The 18,385-nt window shown below is 48.6% G+C and overlaps 1 protein-coding gene across 1 annotated transcript in view; it reads right to left on the bottom strand.

Annotated features, from left to right (window-relative positions):
• CMTM6 (CKLF like MARVEL transmembrane domain containing 6) overlaps positions 1–18,385 on the bottom strand; it is a 135,614-nt gene that overhangs the window by 29,779 nt on the left and 87,450 nt on the right. The gene's annotated exons all lie outside the window — the stretch shown is intronic.

The following is an 18,385-nucleotide window of genomic DNA, read 5'->3' on the forward strand; positions in this document are numbered from 1 at the left end:
ACTGCTCCCCAGCCTCTCAGGCTGGCATCCGTGGTTACCAGCATCCAATCCTGAATGCCGAATCTGCGGCCCTCTAGAAGATGAGCCTTCTGTAACCACCACAGGAGAGATACCCTTGTCCTTGGAGATAGGGTTATCCGCTGATGCATCTGAAGATGCGATCCGGACCATTTGTCCAGCAGATCCCACTGAAAAGTTCTTGCATGGAATCTTCCGAATGGAATCGCTTCGTAAGAAGCCACCATTTTTCCCAGGACTCTCGTGCACTGATGCACTGACACTTGTCCTGGTTTTAGGAGGTTCCTGACTAGCTCGGATAACTCCCTGGCCTTCTCCTCCGGGAGAAACACCTTTTTCTGGACTGTGTCCAGAATCATCCCTAGGAACAGTAGACGTGTTGTTGGAATCAGCTGTGATTTTGGGATATTTAGAATCCACCCGTGCTGACGTAGCACTACCTGAGATAGTGCTACTCCGACCTCTAACTGTTCCCTGGACCTTGCCCTTATCAGGAGATCGTCCAAGTAAGGGATAATTAATACGCCTTTTCTTCGAAGAAGAATCATCATTTCGGCCATTACCTTGGTAAAGACCCGTGGTGCCGTGGACAATCCAAACGGCAGCGTCTGAAACTGATAATGACAGTTTTGTATCACAAACCTGAGGTACCCTTGGTGAGAAGGGTAGATTGGGACATGGAGATAAGCATCCTTGATGTCTAGAGATACCATATAGTCCCCTTCTTCCAGGTTCGCTATCACTGCTCTGAGTGACTCCATCTTGAATTTGAACCTTTTTATGTAAGTGTTCAAAGATTTTAGATTTAAAATTGGTCTCACCGAGCCGTCCGGCTTCGGTACCACAAACAGCGTGGAATAATACCCCTTTCCCTGTTGTAGGAGGGGTACCTTGATTATCACCTGCTGGGAATACAGCTTGTGAATAGCTTCCAATACTGCCTCCCTGTCGGAGGGAGACGTTGGTAGAGCAGACTTCAGGAACCGGCGAGGGGGAGACGTCTCGAATTCCAATTTGTACCCCTGTGATACTACCTGCAGGATCCAGGGGTCCACTTGCGAGTGAGCCCACTGCGCGCTGAAATTCTTGAGACGGCCCCCCACCGTGCCCGAGTCTGCTTGCAGAGCCCCAGCGTCATGCTGAGGACTTGGCAGAAGCGGGGGAGGGCTTCTGCTCCTGGGAAGAGGCTGCATGGTGCAGTCTTTTTCCCCTTCCTCTGCCCCGGGGCAGGAACGAGCGGCCTTTTTCCCTCTTGCCCTTATAGGGACGAAAGGACTGGGTTTGAAAAGACGGTGTCTTTTTCTGCTGAGAGGTGACCTGGGGTAAAAAGGTGGATTTTCCAGCCGTTGCTGTGTCCACCAGGTCCGATAGACCGACCCCAAATAACTCCTCCCCTTTATACGGCAATACTTCCATATGTCGTTTGGAATCTGCATCACCTGACCACTGTCGCGTCCATAACGTTCTTCTGGCAGAAATGGACATCGCACTTACTCTAGATGCCAGGGTGCAAATATCCCTCTGTGCATCTCGCATATATAGTAATGCATCCTTTAAATGCTCTATAGTTAACAATATACTGTCCCTATCCAGGGTATCAATATTTTCAGTCAGGGAATCCGACCAAGCCACTCCAGCGCTGCACATCCAGGCTGAGGCGATCGCTGGTCGCAGTATAACACCGGTATGTGTGTATATACCTTTTAAGATATTTTCCAGCCTTCTATCAGCTGGTTCCTTGAGAGCGGCCGTGTCAGGAGACGGTAACGCCACTTGTTTTGATAAGCGTGTGAGCGCCTTATCTACCCTCGGGGGTGTTTCCCAACGTGCCCTAACCTCTGGCGGGAAAGGGTATAGTGCCAATAATTTATTAGAAATCAGCAGTTTTTTATCGGGGGAAACCCACGCTTTATCACACACCTCATTTAATTCATCTGACTCAGGAAAAACCACTGGTAGTTTTTTCACACCCCACATAATACCCTTTTTTGTGGTACTTGTAGTGTCAGAAATGTGCAATGCCTCCTTCATTGCCGTGATCATGTAACGTGTGGCCCTACTGGACATTACGTTTGTCTCGTCACCGTCGACACTGGATTCAGTATCCGTGTCAGGGTCTGTGTCGACCATCTGAGGTAACGGGCGTTTTAGCGCCCCTGACGGTGTCTGAGACGCCTGAACAGGCACTAATTGATTTGTCGGCTGTCTCATGTCGTCAACAGTTTTTTGCAAAGTGCTGACATTGTCACGTAATTCTTTAATTACTACCATCCAGTCAGGTGTCGACTCCCTAGGGGGTGACATCACTAACACAGGCAATTGCTCTGCTTCCACATCATTTTCCTCCTCATACATGTCGACACAATCGTACCGACACCCAGCACACACACAGGGAATGCTCTGATAGAGGACAGGACCCCACTAGCCCTTTGGGGAGACAGAGGGAGAGTTTGCCAGCACACACCAGAGCGCTATATATATATACAGGGATAACCTTATATAAGTGTTACTCCCTGTTATAGCTGCTGTATTTATATATTAGCTGCCAATAGTGCCCCCCTCTCTGTTTTACCCTGTTTCTGTAGTGCAGGACTGCAGGGGAGAGTCAGGGAGCCGTCCTTCCAGCGGAGCTGTGAAAGAAAATGGCGCTTGTGTGCTGAGGAGAAAGGCTCCGCCCCCTTCACGGCGGCCTTTTCTCCCGCTTTTTTCAGGAAACTGGCAGGGGATAAATGCATCCATATAGCCCAGGAGCTATATGTGATGCATTTTATTTAGCCATATAAGGTTTTTATATCATTTTTATTGCGTCTCAGGGCGCTCCCCCCCAGCGCCCTGCACCCTCAGTGACCGTAGTGTGAAGTGTGCTGAGAGCAATGGCGCACAGCTGCAGTGCTGTGCGCTACCTTATTTGAAGACAGGAACGTCTTCTGCCGCCGCTTTCTCCGGACCTCTTCGCTCTTCTGGCTCTGTAAGGGGGCCGGTGGCGCGGCTCCGGGACCCATCCAGGCTGAACCTGTGATCGTCCCTCTGGAGCTAATGTCCAGTAGCCAAGAAGCCCAATCCACTCTGCAGTCAGGTGAGTTCGCTTCTTCTCCCCTTAGTCCCACGATGCAGTGAGCCTGATGCCAGCAGGACTCACTGAAAATAAAAAACCTATTTAAACTTTTACTTCTAAGCAGCTCAGGAGAGCCACCTAGCTTGCACCCTTCTCGTTCGGGCACAAAAATCTAACTGAGGCTTGGAGGAGGGTCATAGGGGGAGGAGCCAGTGCACACCAGCTAGTCTAAAGCTTTTACTTTTTGTGCCCAGTCTCCTGCGGAGCCGCTATTCCCCATGGTCCTTACGGAGTTCCCAGCATCCACTAGGACGTCAGAGAAATATATGTTTCCAGGACGGCTGGAGTCAGAAAATCTGACTCGCTGTTTATCCTGTATGCACCCAACAAGCTGGGTGCTCCTGCTTCTAAGCAGTCTATTGCTCGCTGGATTTATAGTACAATTCAGCTTGCACATTCTGTGGCAGGCCTGCCACAGCCAAAATCTGTGAATGCCCATTCCACAAGGAAGGTGGGCTCATCTTGGGCGGCTGCCCGAGGGGTCTCGGCTTTACAACTTTGCCAAGCAGCTACTTGGTCAGAGGCAAACACGTTTGCAAAATTCTACAAATTTGATACACTGGCTGAGGAGGACCTGGAGTTCTCTCATTCGGTGCTGCAGAGTCATCCGCACTCTCCCGCCCATTTGGGAGCTTTGGTATAATCCCCATGGTCCTTACGGAGTTCCCAGCATCCACTAGGACGTCAGAGAAAATAAGAATTTACTCACCGGTAATTCTATTTCTCGTAGTCCGTAGTGGATGCTGGGCGCCCATCCCAAGTGCGGATTGTCTGCAATACTTGTAAATAGTTATTGTTAACTAAAGGGTTATTGTTGAGCCATCTGTTGAGAGGCTCAGTTGTTTTCATACTGTCAAACTGGATATAGTATCACGAGTTGTACGGTGTGATTGGTGTGGCTGGTAAGAGTCTTACCCGGGATTCTAAATCCTTCCTTATTATGTCAGCTCGTCCGGGCACAGTGTCCTAACTGAGGCTTGGAGGAGGGTCATAGTGGGAGGAGCCAGTGCACACCAGGTAGTCATAAATCTTTCTAGAGTGCCCAGCCTCCTTCGGAGCCCGCTATTCCCCATGGTCCTTACGGAGTTCCCAGCATCCACTACAGACTACGAGAAATAGAATTACCGGTGAGTAAATTCTTATTTTAACACCTTCCACATATCCATCCAATCAGGTGTCGGCGCCGTCGGCGGAGACACCACATTCATCTGCACCTGCTCTGCTTCCACATAGCCTTCCTCGTCAAACATGTCGACACAATCGTACCGACACCACACACACAGGGGATGCTCTATTTGAGGACAGAACCCCCGCAAGGCCTTTTGGAGAGACAGAGAGAGAGTATGCCAGCACACACCCCAGCGCTATATAACCCAGGAATTACACAGTAACTTAGTGTTTACCCAGTAGCTGCTGTATTTGTGATTATTGCGCTAAATTTATGTGCCCCCCCTCTCTTTTTACCCTCTTTCTACCGTGAGTCTGCAGGGGAGAGCCTGGGGAGCTTCCTCTCAGCGGAGCTGTGGAGAGAAAATGGCGCTGATGAGTGCTGAGGAAGAAGCCCCGCCCCCTCAGCGGCGGGCTTCTGTCCCGCGATTTTGTGTAAAAATAATGGCGGGGGCTCATGCATATATACAGTGCCCAGCTGTATCTATGCCCTATTTTGCCAGGAGGTACTCAATTGCTAGCCAGGGCGCCCCCCCCCCCCCCCTGCGTCCTGCACCCTACAGTGACCGGAGTGTGTGGGTGTAATGTGGGAGCAATGGCGCACAGCTGCAGTGCTGTGCGCTACCTCATATGAAGACAGGAGTCTTCTGCCGCCGATTTTGACGTCTTCTTGCTTCACTCGCCGGCTTCTGTCTTCTGGCTCTGCGAGGGGGACGGCGGCGCGGCTCCGGAAACGGACGACCAAGGTTAAGTTCCTGTGTTCGATCCCTCTGGAGCTAATGGTGTCCAGTAGCCTAAGAAGCGCAACCTATCCGCAGTTAGTAGGTTTGCTTCTCTCCCCTCAGTCCCACGTAGCAGAGGGTCTGTTGCCAGTAGAAGCTCTCTGAAAATAAAAAAAACCTAACAAAAATACTTTATTAGCAAGCTCAGGAGAGCTCACTAAAATGCACCCAGCTCCGTCCGGGCACAGATTCTAACGGAGGTCTGGAGGAGGGGCATAGAGGGAGGAGCCAGTGCACACCAGTAGTCCTAATTCTTTCTTAGAGTGCCCTGTCTCCTGCGGAGCACGTCTATTCCCCATGGTCCTTACGGAGTCCCCAGCATCCACTAGGACGTTAGAGAAAAGGTGATTCTCCCTGTGCCTGGGACGGCTTCACTAAAGGAGCCGGCAGACCGCAAGTTGGAGACTACGTTGTAATCTATTGATGTGGCCAATGGGACACTACTCAGGCCTACCATTGCCTGTGCGTGGGTGAGTGGTGCTATTGAAAAGTGGTCAGAAAACTTGTCATCAGACATTGACACAATGACGAGATACTCCTAACGTTAGGTCATATCAAAGACGCTGCTGCGTACATGCTAGAAATCTTGGTCTCTTGGGATCAAGAGCCGCAACCATGGCAATCTCAGCACAGAGGGCGTTGTGGATTCGCCAATGGAATGCTGACGCAGATTCCAAAAGGAATATGGAGGCTCTCCTGTATTAAGGTGAGTCCTTATTTGGAGATGGGCTGGATGCTTTAGTTTCTGCGGCTACCGCAGGTAAGTCGACATCCTTGCATATTGCTCCTGCGCCGGCGAAAAAGTCACATCACTCTCAGATGCAGTCATTTCGGCCCAAAAATTACAAAAAAGGTAAAGGTTCCCCTTTCTTTGTGGGTAAAAGGAAGGGGAAAAGGAAATAAAGTCCACAGTGTCTCCAGGATCACAGGAGCAGAAATCAACCTCTGCTTCTGCCAAATCTTCAGAATGACGCTGAGGCTCGCTTGCGGGAGTCCGCTCAGGTGGGGGCACGTCTGAAACTCTTCAGTCAGTTCTGGGTTCAATCTGGCCTAGACCCGTGGGTCATACAAATATAGTCCCACGGGTACAAACTGGAGCTTCAAGACATTTCCCCAGGCCGTATTTTCAAATCGACCTCACCAGCTTCTAACCCAGACAGGGAAGTGGTGGCAGCAGCAATACAAAAATTGTGTCAGGATCAAGTTTGTCCTGGTTCCCTTGTTACAACAAGGAGAAGGGTTTTATTGCAACCCTATTCGTGGTTCCGAAGCCGGACGGCTCGGTCATACCGATTCTAAACCTGTATACTCAATCTCTACCTGCAAAGGTTCTAGTTCAAGATGGAATCTCTGAGGGCAGTGGTTTCCAGTCTGGAGGAGGGGGACTTCATGGTGTCAGTAGAGATAAAAGATGCCTACTTACACGTTCCCATTTACCCTCCACATCAAGCTTATCTGAGATTCGCAATACAGAATTGTCATTACCAATTTCAGGCGTTGCCTTTCGGACCCCCCACGGCACCAAAAGTTTTCACCAAGGTGATGGCAGGAGATGGTCCTCCTTCGACAGCAAGTAGTTAATATAATTCCTGACCTGGAAGATCTCCTGATAAAAGGAGATCCAGGGAAAAGTTGGTGCAGAACATAGCACTCTCCCTGACAGTACTTCAACATCACGGTTGGAACATAAATTTTCCAAAGTTACAATTGGAACAGACGACAGGATTGTCCTTTCTGGGGATGATACTGGACAGAGAAGTACAGAGGGTATTCCTTCCAGTAGAAAAGGCTCTGGAAATCCAGAGAATGGTCAAACAAATTCTGAAACCAACAAGAGTGTCGATTCATCAATGCATTTGGTTGTTGGGGAAGATGGTAGCGGCCTACGAGGCCATACAGTTTGGCCGATCCCATGCCAGAGTATTCCAGTGGGACCGATTTGACAAGTGGTCCGGATCCCATCTACACATGCTTCAGAGGATAATCCTGTCATCCAAAGCCAGAATTTCGCTCCTGTGGTGGCTACACAGTTCTCACCTCTTAGAGGAATGCAGGTTCGGGATTCAAGACTGGATCCTGGTGACCACGGATGCAAGTCTCAGAGGCTGGGGAGCAGTCACACAGGGGGAGAGCTTCCAAGGAAGATGGTCAAGTCAAGAAGCTTGTCTTCACATAAACGTGCTGGAGTTGAGAGCCATTTACAACGGCGTTCTACAAGCGGTACATCTTCAAGATCAACCCGTACAGATCCAGTCGGACAATGTGACAGCAGTCGCGTACGGTACATACACCGTTAGGGCAGAACGAAAAGCAGAGCAGCAATGGCAGAGGTGTCAAAGACCCTCCTCTGGGCAGAAATACCTGCAAAAGCTCTATCGGCAATTTTCATTCTGAGAGTGGACAACTGGGAAGCAGACTTCCTCAGCAGACACGATCTCCATCCAGGAGAGTGGGGCCTCCACCAAGAAGTCTTCGCAGAGTTGGCAGGTCTTTGGGGAATTCCTCAAATAGACATGATGGCGTCTCGTCGCAACAAGAAGCTTCAGACATATTGTTCCAGGTCAAGAGACCCTCAAGCAATAGCAGTGGATGCACTAGTGACCCAGTGGGTGTTTCGGTCGGTATATGTCTTCCCTCCACTTCCACTCATTCCGAAAGTTCGCAAAATCATAAGAACAGGAGTTTGAGTGATCCTTATTGTCCTAGACTGGCCAAGGAGGGCTTGGTATACAGATCTTCAGGAGTTGCTCATAGAAGATCCTCGGCCTTTTCCTCTCCACGAGGACCTGCTGCAGCAGGGGCCGTGCGTGTATCAAGACTTACTGTGGCTACGTTTGACGGCATGGCTGTTGAGAGCCGAATCCTAGCCCGAAAGGTTATTTCAAAAGAAGTAATTCCCACTCTTATTCAGGCCAGGAAGGGAGTAACGTCTAAACATTACACCGTATTTGGAGAAAATATGTGTCTTTGTGTGAAACCAAGAAGACTCCAACGGAACAGTTTCAGTTAGGATGTTTTCTCCATTTTCTCCAGGCGAGTGTGGATGCGGACCTACGATTGGGTTCAATCAAGGTCCAGATTTCGGCCTTGTCTGTTTTCTTTCAGAAACAATTGGCCTCCCTTCCAGAAGTTCAGACATTTGTGAAGGGGGTGCTACACATCCAACCTCCATTTGTGCCTCCTGTGGCACCATGGGATCTTAACGTGGTGTTGCGATTCCTTCAATCGGATTGGTTTGAACCTCTCCAGGAGATTGAGTTGAAATTTCTCACTTGGAAAGTGGTCATGCTGTTGGCCTTGGCATCCGCAAGAAGGGTGTCCGAGTTAGAGGCCTTGTCTCACAAGAGCCTTACTTGGTTCTCCATGAAGATCGAGCTGAGTTACGAACTCGTCAACAATTTCTTCCAAAGGTGTTTTTTTTCTTTCCATATAAACCAGCCTACTGTGGTGCCAGTGGCTACTGACACCATCGCTGCTTCAAAGTCCCTAGCTGTGGTTGGGGCTTTGAGAATCTATGTAGCTAGAACAGCTCGGATAAGGAAAACAGAGGCTCTGTTTGTCCTGTATGCTCCCAACAAGATTGGGTGTCCTGCTTCTAAAGCAGACTATTGCGCGCTGGATCTGAGGTACGATTCAGCACGCTCATTCCATGGCAGGATTGACGTTACCGAATTCGGTGACTGCCCATTCTACTAGAAAGGTGGGCTCGTCCTGAGCGGCTGCCCGGGGGGTCTCGGCATTACAACTTTGCAGAGCAGCTACTTGGTCAAGTGCAAACACGTTTGCTAAGTTTACAAGTTTGACACCTTGGCCGATGAGGACCTACAGGTTGGTCAATCGGTGCTGCAGGGTCATCCGCACTCTCCCGCCCGTACTGGAGCTTTGGTATAACCCCATGGTACTGAAGTGGACCCCAGCATCCTCTAAGACGTATGAGAAAACAGGATTTTAATATCTACCGGTAAATCCTTTTCTCCTAGTCCGTAGAGGATGCTGGGCACCAAACCCAGTGCGTACTTTACCTGCAGTTATTATTTTGTTGAAAATGTTTTCAGCATGTTTGATGTAATGTGCATGCTGTTGGCATGTGTTTTGTTGAATACCATGTTGTGCGGCATGGTTGAAGTGTGAGCTGGTGTAAATCTCACCGTTAACTTTAAAGTAAATCCTTTCCTCGAAATGTCTGTCTCTCTGGGCACAGTTCCTATACTGAGGTCTGGAGGAGGGGCATAGAGGGAGGAGCCAGTTCACACTCTAGAAAAGTCTTAAAGTGCCCATGGCTCCTGCGGAACCGTCTATACCCCATGGTACTGAAGTGGACCCCAGCATCCTCTACAGACTAGGAGACAAGGATTTACCGGTAGGTATTAAAATCCTGTTTTCCCGATCTTAAATCTTACTGATAATCTGTGCGGCGATCTCACATATTTAGGGGGGGGGGGGATTCAATTAGCCACAATAACCCGAAATGTTATCGTGAGTTAACTTTTCACACCTGTCGCATGAAAATGTAGCTTATCGCCAGTATGTAGTATGTACACTCCCTGTTTATTACGCCATCAAATGAAAAAAAATCACGAAAAAGGCATTCACGCGATAATTCTTGCTTATGTTACAGGTGAAACTGGGGAAATTTATTTATTAACAGTTTCTTATATAGCGCAGCATATTCTATTGCGCTTTACAATTAGAACAGTAATAGAACAAAACTGGGTAAAAACAGACAGACATAGAGGTAGGAAGGCCCTGCTCGCAAGCTTACAATCTATAGAATCGGTCTGTACCCCAAACAAAGACAAACTAATATAGGAGAACAGTATAGAAGTCTATTAGTGGCCATAATAATAGTATATGGGGTTCTTTAAATGTGCCAAATGGCTGTTATATGCATTATTCTAAAACAGTGAAAAAATGATAGAAAGCATCTGCATGTCTGCAAAATAAATGCTTTACTTAAGTTAGGGGTGTATAAAAATGGGCAATAGTATATTTGGGTCATTTTCCAGTTAAAAAAAAAGTCTCAATAACTTCCACCTGCAAGCCTAAAAACACATGTCCCACTCAAAGTACCTGCATATACCTGTCCCATATACCTTGCACCCCATTGTTTTGCATTTTTTCATCCACAAAAGAAACATGTTATTATTGGCCAAATAAAAATAATGAAACACTTCCAGTGATCGCAAATACGCGCTATGGCGCGTATTTTACCCAAGAATTCATTGTGGGGACTCAAAAATAAAAAAAAACAGGGTCCCTCAGGACGCGCCGTGACCAGCAGCAATGTCCTGCACGGTCAGTCAGTTTCCGTCTCCACTGCAGCAGAGGGAGGAACTTGGAGGAGGAGACCATTCAGAGTGTGTTCTAACGCCTCCCCTCCCGCTCTGCCTCCCCTCACAGTCTGCTCCGCGCGTACCACACGTCAGAAATCATCCTGCTGTGTGTGCGGTAGCTGGGGCTGTGACCTCCACGGGCAGGCTGAGGAAATCCAGGGTCCCCCTCCAGTGAGCTAGGACCCAGGAGCCAGACCATGGAGGTGCCAGCGGTAAGTGGCGGGACAAGAGGCGGCTGCGGGTGCTACAGCTTGAGGGTCATGTGGGCTGGAGAGAAGTAGGGGGAAGCTCCTGCAGGACCAGACCCACCCCGTTCATGCCATCTTACCTGCCGCTCTGTATTGTGATCTGCTCCTCTCATTCCGAGGACTAGACTCATCCACTTTTTACCCTCCACCCTGTCACCCGCTCCCCTCTTCCACGATACCCTGTTGAAGCTCCACAAGGCACAGGAGCGGGGTAGTACTGGAGGGATGCAAGAACTGCCCCCCCCCACCCCCACACACCTTCCCCAGTGTGTGTAATAACTTCCCCCCCTTCCCCTGTGCTCTGCCTGACGCAATGTGTATAATGTGCTCTGCCTGACGCAATGTGTATAATGTGCTCTGCCTGGCGCAGTGTGTATAATGTGTTTTGCCTGGCGCAGTGTGTATAATGTGCCCTGCCTGGCGCAGTGTGTATAATGTGCCCTGCCTGGCGCAGTGTGTATAATGTGCCCTGCCTGGCGCAGTGTGTATAATGTGTTTTGCCTGGCGCAGTGTGTATAATGTGTTTTGTCTGGCGCAGTGTGTATAATGTGCCCTGCCTGGCGCAGTGTGTATAATGTGCCCTGCCTGACGCAGTGTGTATAATGTGCTCTGCCTGGCGCAGTGTGTATAATGTGCTCTGCCTGACGCAGTGTGTATAATGTGCTCTGCCTGACGCAGTGTGTATAATGTGCTCTGCCTGACGCAATGTGTATAATGTGCTCATGTGCTCTGCCTGACGCAATGTGTATAATGTGCTCTGCCTGACGCAATGTGTATAATGTGCTCTGCCTGACGCAATGTGTATAATGTGCTCTGCCTGACGCAATGTGTATAATGTGCTCTGCCTGACGCAATGTGTATAATGTGCTCTGCCTGACGCAATGTTTATAATGTGCTCTGCCTGACGCAATGTGTATAATGTGCTCTGCCTGACGCAATGTGTATAATGTGCTATGCCTGACGCAATGTGTATAATGTGCTCTGCCTGACGCAATGTGTATAATGTGCTCTGCCTGGCGCACTGTGTATAGGAGGTTCTACCTGGCGCAGTGTGTATAGGAAGTTCTATCTGGTACAGTGTGTATAAGCGGCACTACTGTGTGGTGTAATGTGAATTGGCACTATTATGTGGCCACGCCACTTCCCCGCAAAGCCACGCCCCTAAGGCGTGCACTGTCCATTGTTTCGCATTTAGGAGGGGGAACACCAATTCAGTTTCTGCCAAAGGGCACCAAAATGTCTAGTTACAGCTCTGGTGCAGGGTGTCCTCTATGCTACACAGTCCAGCAGCATTGTCACCCCCCCCCCCCCCCCCCCCCCTTTCTTCCCCCTTGCAACACTTTTGTAGTGTCCAAATCAACTCTGTGTTTTTATATTTGAATCATTCATAAGAACATTCATGCCGATGGGACCCAGAAAAGGACAGGTAGGACCCCAAATCTTAAAAGTGAGGGGTCACTGGGACCCACTTTTTTTTCGGCTCAGTGCTATCACTGACTTCTAAGTGTCTATTTAGTCATTAAGGGAGGTGTCCCAGTGGTTCTGAACCAAGTTCTCACATTTTTACCTTAAAATAGGAATTTTCACCAACCTTTATCCCACACAGGAGGTGATGAAAAGAAATTTGCATTAAACCTATGGAGAATTAACGCAGGAATTTTTTTTGTGATTAATTGGATAGGTCCGTTTTCAACAGTCGCAATAACAGCTAATTTTTTGCATGAAAACGGGTTATTGCAACTAATTAAATTCCCCCTTTAGTGCATAGAACTCCAAATATTTTCGAGCTAAAAAGGATTCTACAAGGAGTGGGAAAATATTCCTCAAGCTAGACTACAGGAAATGATTGAAAGCTGTGCTTTCTGTGATTGCCAAGTTCTGACTGACAGGCTAAAGAATTAGATACACTTCAATTCATCAGCAAACAGTAATTCTTGATAAAGATGTGCAGAAATGGTCATGTTTCAGTTAGGACACTGCGGAAGCGGTGTCAACCTTTTTCACCTAGAGATTCAATGAAATGCTGTAGGCAAAATAATAAGAATTTACTTACCGATAATTCTATTTCTCGGAGTCCGTAGTGGATGCTGGGGTTCCTGAAAGGACCATGGGGAATAGCGGCTCCGCAGGAGACAGGGCACAAAAAAGTAAAGCTTTTACCAGATCAGGTGGTGTGCACTGGCTCCTCCCCCTATGACCCTCCTCCAGACTCCAGTTAGGTACTGTGCCCGGACGAGCGTACACAATAAGGGAGGCAATTTGAATCCCGGGTAAGACTCATACCAGCCACACCAATCACACCGTACAACTTGTGATCTAAACCCAGTTAACAGTATGATAACAAAAAGAGCCTCTTAAAGATGGCTCCTTAACAATATAACCCGAATTTGTTAACAATAACTATGTACAGTATTGCAGATAATCCGCACTTGGGATGGGCGCCCAGCATCCACTACGGACTCCGAGAAATAGAATTATCGGTAAGTAAATTCTTATTTTCTCTATCGTCCTAAGTGGATGCTGGGGTTCCTGAAAGGACCATGGGGATTATACCAAAGCTCCCAAACGGGCGGGAGAGTGCGGATGACTCTGCAGCACCGAATGAGAGAATTCCAAGTCCTCTTTTGCCAGGGTATCAAATTTGTAGAATTTTACAAACGTGTTTTCCCCCGACCACGTAGCTGCTCGACAGAATTGTAATGCCGAGACCCCTCGGGCAGCCGCCCAAGATGAGCCCACCTTCCTTGTGGAATGGGCCTTAACAGATTTAGGCTGTGGCAGGCCTGCCACAGAATGAGCAAGTTGAATTGTGTTACAAATCCAACGAGCAATCGTCTGCTTAGAAGCAGGGGCACCCAACTTGTTGGGTGCATATAGTATCAACAGCGAGTCAGATTTTCTGACTTCAGCCGTCCTTGAAATGTATATTTTTAAGGCTCTGACAACGTCCAACAACTTGGAGTCCTCCAAGTCGCCAGTGGCCGCAGGCACCACAATAGGTTGGTTCAGGTGAAACGCTGATACCACCTTAGGGAGAAAATGCGGACGAGTCCTCAGTTCTGCCCTATCCGAATGGAAGATTAGATAAGGGCTTTTATAAGATAAAGCCGCCAATTTAGATACTCTCCTGGCGGAAGCCAGGGCCAGTAACATAGTCACTTTCCATGTGAGATATTTAAAATCCACCTTTTTCAATGGTTCAAACCAATGGGATTTGAGGAAATCTAAAACTACATTTAGATCCCACGGTGCCACCGGAGGCACCACAGGAGGCTGTATATGCAGTACTCCTTTAACAAAAGTCTGTACCTCAGGAACTGAGGCCAATTCTTTTTGGAAGAATATTGACAGGGCCGAAATTTGAACCTTAATAGATCTCAATTTGAGACCCATAGACAATCCTGATTGTAGGAAATGTAGGAAACGACCCAGTTGAAATTCCTCCGTCGGAACACTCCGATCCTCGCACCACGCGACATATTTTCGCCAAATGCGGTGATAATGTTTCGCGGTGACTTCCTTCCTTGCCTTAATCAAGGTAGGAATGACTTCTTCTGGAATGCCTTTCCCTTTTAGGATCTGGCGTTCAACCGCCATGCCGTCAAACGCAGCCACGGTAAGTCTTGAAAGAGACAGGGACCCTGTTGTAGCAGGTCCCTTCTCAGAAGTAGAGGGCACGGGTCGTCCGTGACCAACTCTTGAAGTTCCGGGTACCAAGTCCTTCTTGGCCAATCCGGAGCCACTAGTATTGTTCTTACTCCTCCTCACCGTATAATCTTCAATACCTTTGGTATGAGAGGCAGAGGAGGAAACACATATACTGATTTGTACACCCAAGGTGTTACCAGTGCGTCCACAGCTATTGCCTGTGGATCTCTTGACCTGGCGCAATACTTGTCCAGTTTCTTGTTGAGGCGAGACGCCATCATGTCTACCATTGGTCTTTCCCAACAGTTTATTAGCATGTGGAAGACTTCTGGATGAAGACCCCCCTCTCCCGGGTGAATATCGTGTCTGCTGAGGAAGTCTGCTTCCCAGTTGTCCACGCCCGGGAAGAACACTGCTGACAGTGCTATTACGTGATTCTCCGCCCAGCGAAGAATCTTGGCAGCTTCTGCCATTGCACTCCTGCTTCTTGTGCCGCCCTGTCTGTTTACATGGGCGACCGCCGTGATGTTGTCCGACTGAATCAACACCGGTTTTCCTTGCAGGAGTGGTTCCGCCTGGCTTAGAGCATTTTAGATTGCTCTTAGTACCAGAATGTTTATGTGAAGAGACTTTTCCAGGTTCGTCCATACCCCCTGGAAGTTTCTTCCTTGTGTGACTGCTCCCCAACCTCTCAGGCTGGCGTCCGTGGTCACCAGGATCAAATCCTGTATGCCGAATCTGCGGCCCTCCAATAGATGAGCCTTTTGCAACCACCACAGAAGATATACCCTTGTCCTTGGCGACAGGGTTATTCGCAGGTGCATCTGAGGATGCGACCCTGACCATTTGTCCAACAGATCCCTTTGGAAAATTCTTGCATGGAATCTGCCGAATGGAATTGCTTCGTAAAAAGCCACCATTTTTCCCAGGACTCTTGTGCATTGATGTACAGACACCTTTCCTGGTTTTAGGAGGTTCCTGACAGGTCGGATAACTCCTTGGCTTTTTCCTCGGGAAGAAAAACCTTTTTCTGAACCGTGTCCAGAATCATCCCTAGGAACAGCAGACGTATCGTCGGAAAACAGCTGCGATTCTTGGAATATTTAGAATCCAGTCGTGCCGTCGAAGAACTACTTTAGATAGTGCTCTTCCGACCTCCAACTGTTCTCTGGAACTTGCCCTTTTTAGGTCGTGCAAGTAAGGGATAATTTAGATGCCTTTTTTCTTTGAAGAAACATCTTTTCGGCCATTACCTTGGTAAAAAGGCCCGGGGTGCCGTGGATAATTCAAACGGCATCGTCTGAAACTGATATTGACAGTTCTGTACCACGAACCAGAGGTACCCTTGATGAGAAGGACAAAATTTGGACATGGAGGTAATCCTTGATGTCCAGGGACACCATATAGTCCCCTTTTTTCCGGTTCGCTATCACTGCTCTGAGTGACTTTATCTCGATTTGAACCTTTTATGTAAGTGTTCAAAACATTTTAGATTTAGACTATGTGTCACCAAGCCGTCTGGCTTCAGTACCACAATATAGTGTGGAAAAATAATACCCTTTTCCTTGTCGTAGGAGGGGTACTTTGATTATCACCTGCTGGATATACCGCTTGTGAATTGTTTCCAATGCTGCCTCCCTGTCGGAGGGAGCCGTTGGTAAAGCAGACTTCAGGAACCTGCGAGGAGAAGATGTCTCGACTCTCCAATCTTTACCCCTGGGATAATACTCGTACGATCTAGGGGTCAACTTGCGAGTGATCCCACTGCGCCCTGAGACTCTTGAGACTACCCCCCCCACCTTGAGTCCGCTTGCACGGCCCCAGCGTCATGCTGAGGACTTGGCAGACGCGGTGGAGGGCTTCTTTTCCTGGGAAAGGGCTGCCTGCTGCAGTCTACTTCCCTTACCTCTATGTCTGGGCAGATATGACTGGCCTTTTGCCTGCATGCCCTCATGGGAAAGGAAAGATTGAGGCTGAAAAGACGGTGTCTTTTTTAGCTGAGATGTAACTTGGGGTAAAAAAGGTTGGATTTCCCAGCTGTTGCTGTGGTCCCCAGGTCCGATGGACCGACCCCCAAATAACTCCTTCCCTTTATACAGCAATACTTCCATCTGCCGTATGGGATCTGTATCACCTGACCACTGTCGTGTCCCTGACATCTTCTGGGAGATATGGACAACGCACTTATCTTGATGCCAGAGAGCAAATATCCCTCTGTGCATCTCACATACATATATATAGAATGCATCCTATTAAATGCTCTACATGAATAAAATATTTTCAGTCAGGGAATCCGACCAAGCCAACCCAGCACTGCATCTCCAGGCTGATGGCGATCGCTGGTCGCAGTATAACCACCGTATGTGTGTATATACTTTTTAGGATATTTTTCCAGCTTCCTATCAGCTGGCTCCTTGAGGGCGGCCGTATCTGGAGACGGTAACGCCACTTGATAAGCGTGTGAGCGCCTTATCACCCTAAGGGGTGTTTCCCAACGTACCCTAATTTCTGGCGGGAAAGGGTATAACGCCAATATTTGCTATCGGGGTAACCCTACGCATCATCACACACTTCATTTTATTTTATCTGATTCAGGAAAAACTACAGGTAGTTTTTTCCACTCCCACATAATACCCTTTCTTGTGGTACTTGTAGTATCAGAAACACGTAACACCTCCTTCATTGCCCTTAACGTGTGGCCCTAATGAGAAATACGTTTGTTTATTCACCGTCGACACTGTATTCAGTGTCCGTGTCTGTGTCTGTGTCGACCGACTGAGGTAAATGGGCGTTTTTAAAACCCCTGACGGTGTTTCTGAGCCGCCTGGACCGGTCCTAATAGATTGTCGGCCGTCTCATGTCGTCAACCGACCTTGCAGCGTGTTGACATTCTCACGTAATTCTCTAAATAAGCCATCCATTCCGGTGTCGACTCCCTAGAGAGTGACATCACCATTACAGGCAATTTCTCCGCCTCCTCACCAACATCGTCCTCATACATGTCGACACACACGTGCCGACACACAGCACACACACCGGGAATGCTCTGACAGAGGACAGGACCCACTAGCCCTTTGGGGAGACAGAGGGAGAGTCTGCCAGCACACACCAAAAACGCTATAATTATATAGGGACAACCTTATATAAGTGTTTCTCCCTTATAGCATCTTTTATATATATACAATATCGCCAAAATCAGTGCCCCCCCTCTCTGTTTTAACCCTGTGTCTGTAGTGCAGTGCAGGGGAGAGCCTGGGAGCCTTCTCTCCAGCTTTTCTGTGAGAGAAAATGGCGCTGTGTGCTGAGGAGATAGGCCCCGCCCCTTTTACGGCGGGCTCGTCTCCCGCTATTTTTGAAGTTAGGCAGGGGTTAAATATCTCCATATAGCCTCTGTGGGCTATATGTGAGGTATTTTTTGCCTCTAATAAGGTTTTTATTTGCCTCTCAGAGCGCCCCCCCCAGCGCTCTGCACCCTCAGTGACTGTTGTGTGAAGTGTGCTGAGAGGAAAATGGCGCACAGCTGCAGTGCTGTGCGCTACCTTTATGAAGACTCAGGAGTCTTCAGCCGCCGATTTTGGACCTCTTCTCTCTTCAGCGTCTGCAAGGGGGCCGGCGGCGCGGCTCCGGTGACCATCCAGGCTGTACCTGTGATCGTCCCTCTGGAGCTAGTGTCCAGTAGCCAAGCAGCAAATCCACTCTGCACGCAGGTGAGTTCACTACTTCTCCCCTAAGTCCCTCGTTGCAGTGATCCTGTTGCCAGCAGGACTCACTGTAAAGTAAAAAACCTAAGCTAAACTTTCTCTAAGCAGCTCTTTAGGAGAGCCACCTAGATTGCACCCTTCTCGTTCGGGCACAAAATCTAACTGGAGTCTGGAGGAGGGTCATAGGGGGAGGAGCCAGTGCACACCACCTGATCTGGTAAAAGCTTTACTTTTTTGTGCCCTGTCTCCTGCGGAGCCGCTATTCCCCATGGTCCTTTCAGGAACCCCAGCATCCACTTAGGACGATAGAGAAATACAACTACAATGCCAATGGTTGACACAAAGTTCTTAATATGGACAATATTAATTCTCC

This window comes from Pseudophryne corroboree, chromosome 5 (assembly GCF_028390025.1).
Source record: "Pseudophryne corroboree isolate aPseCor3 chromosome 5, aPseCor3.hap2, whole genome shotgun sequence".
Classification (NCBI taxonomy): Eukaryota; Metazoa; Chordata; class Amphibia; order Anura; family Myobatrachidae; genus Pseudophryne; species Pseudophryne corroboree.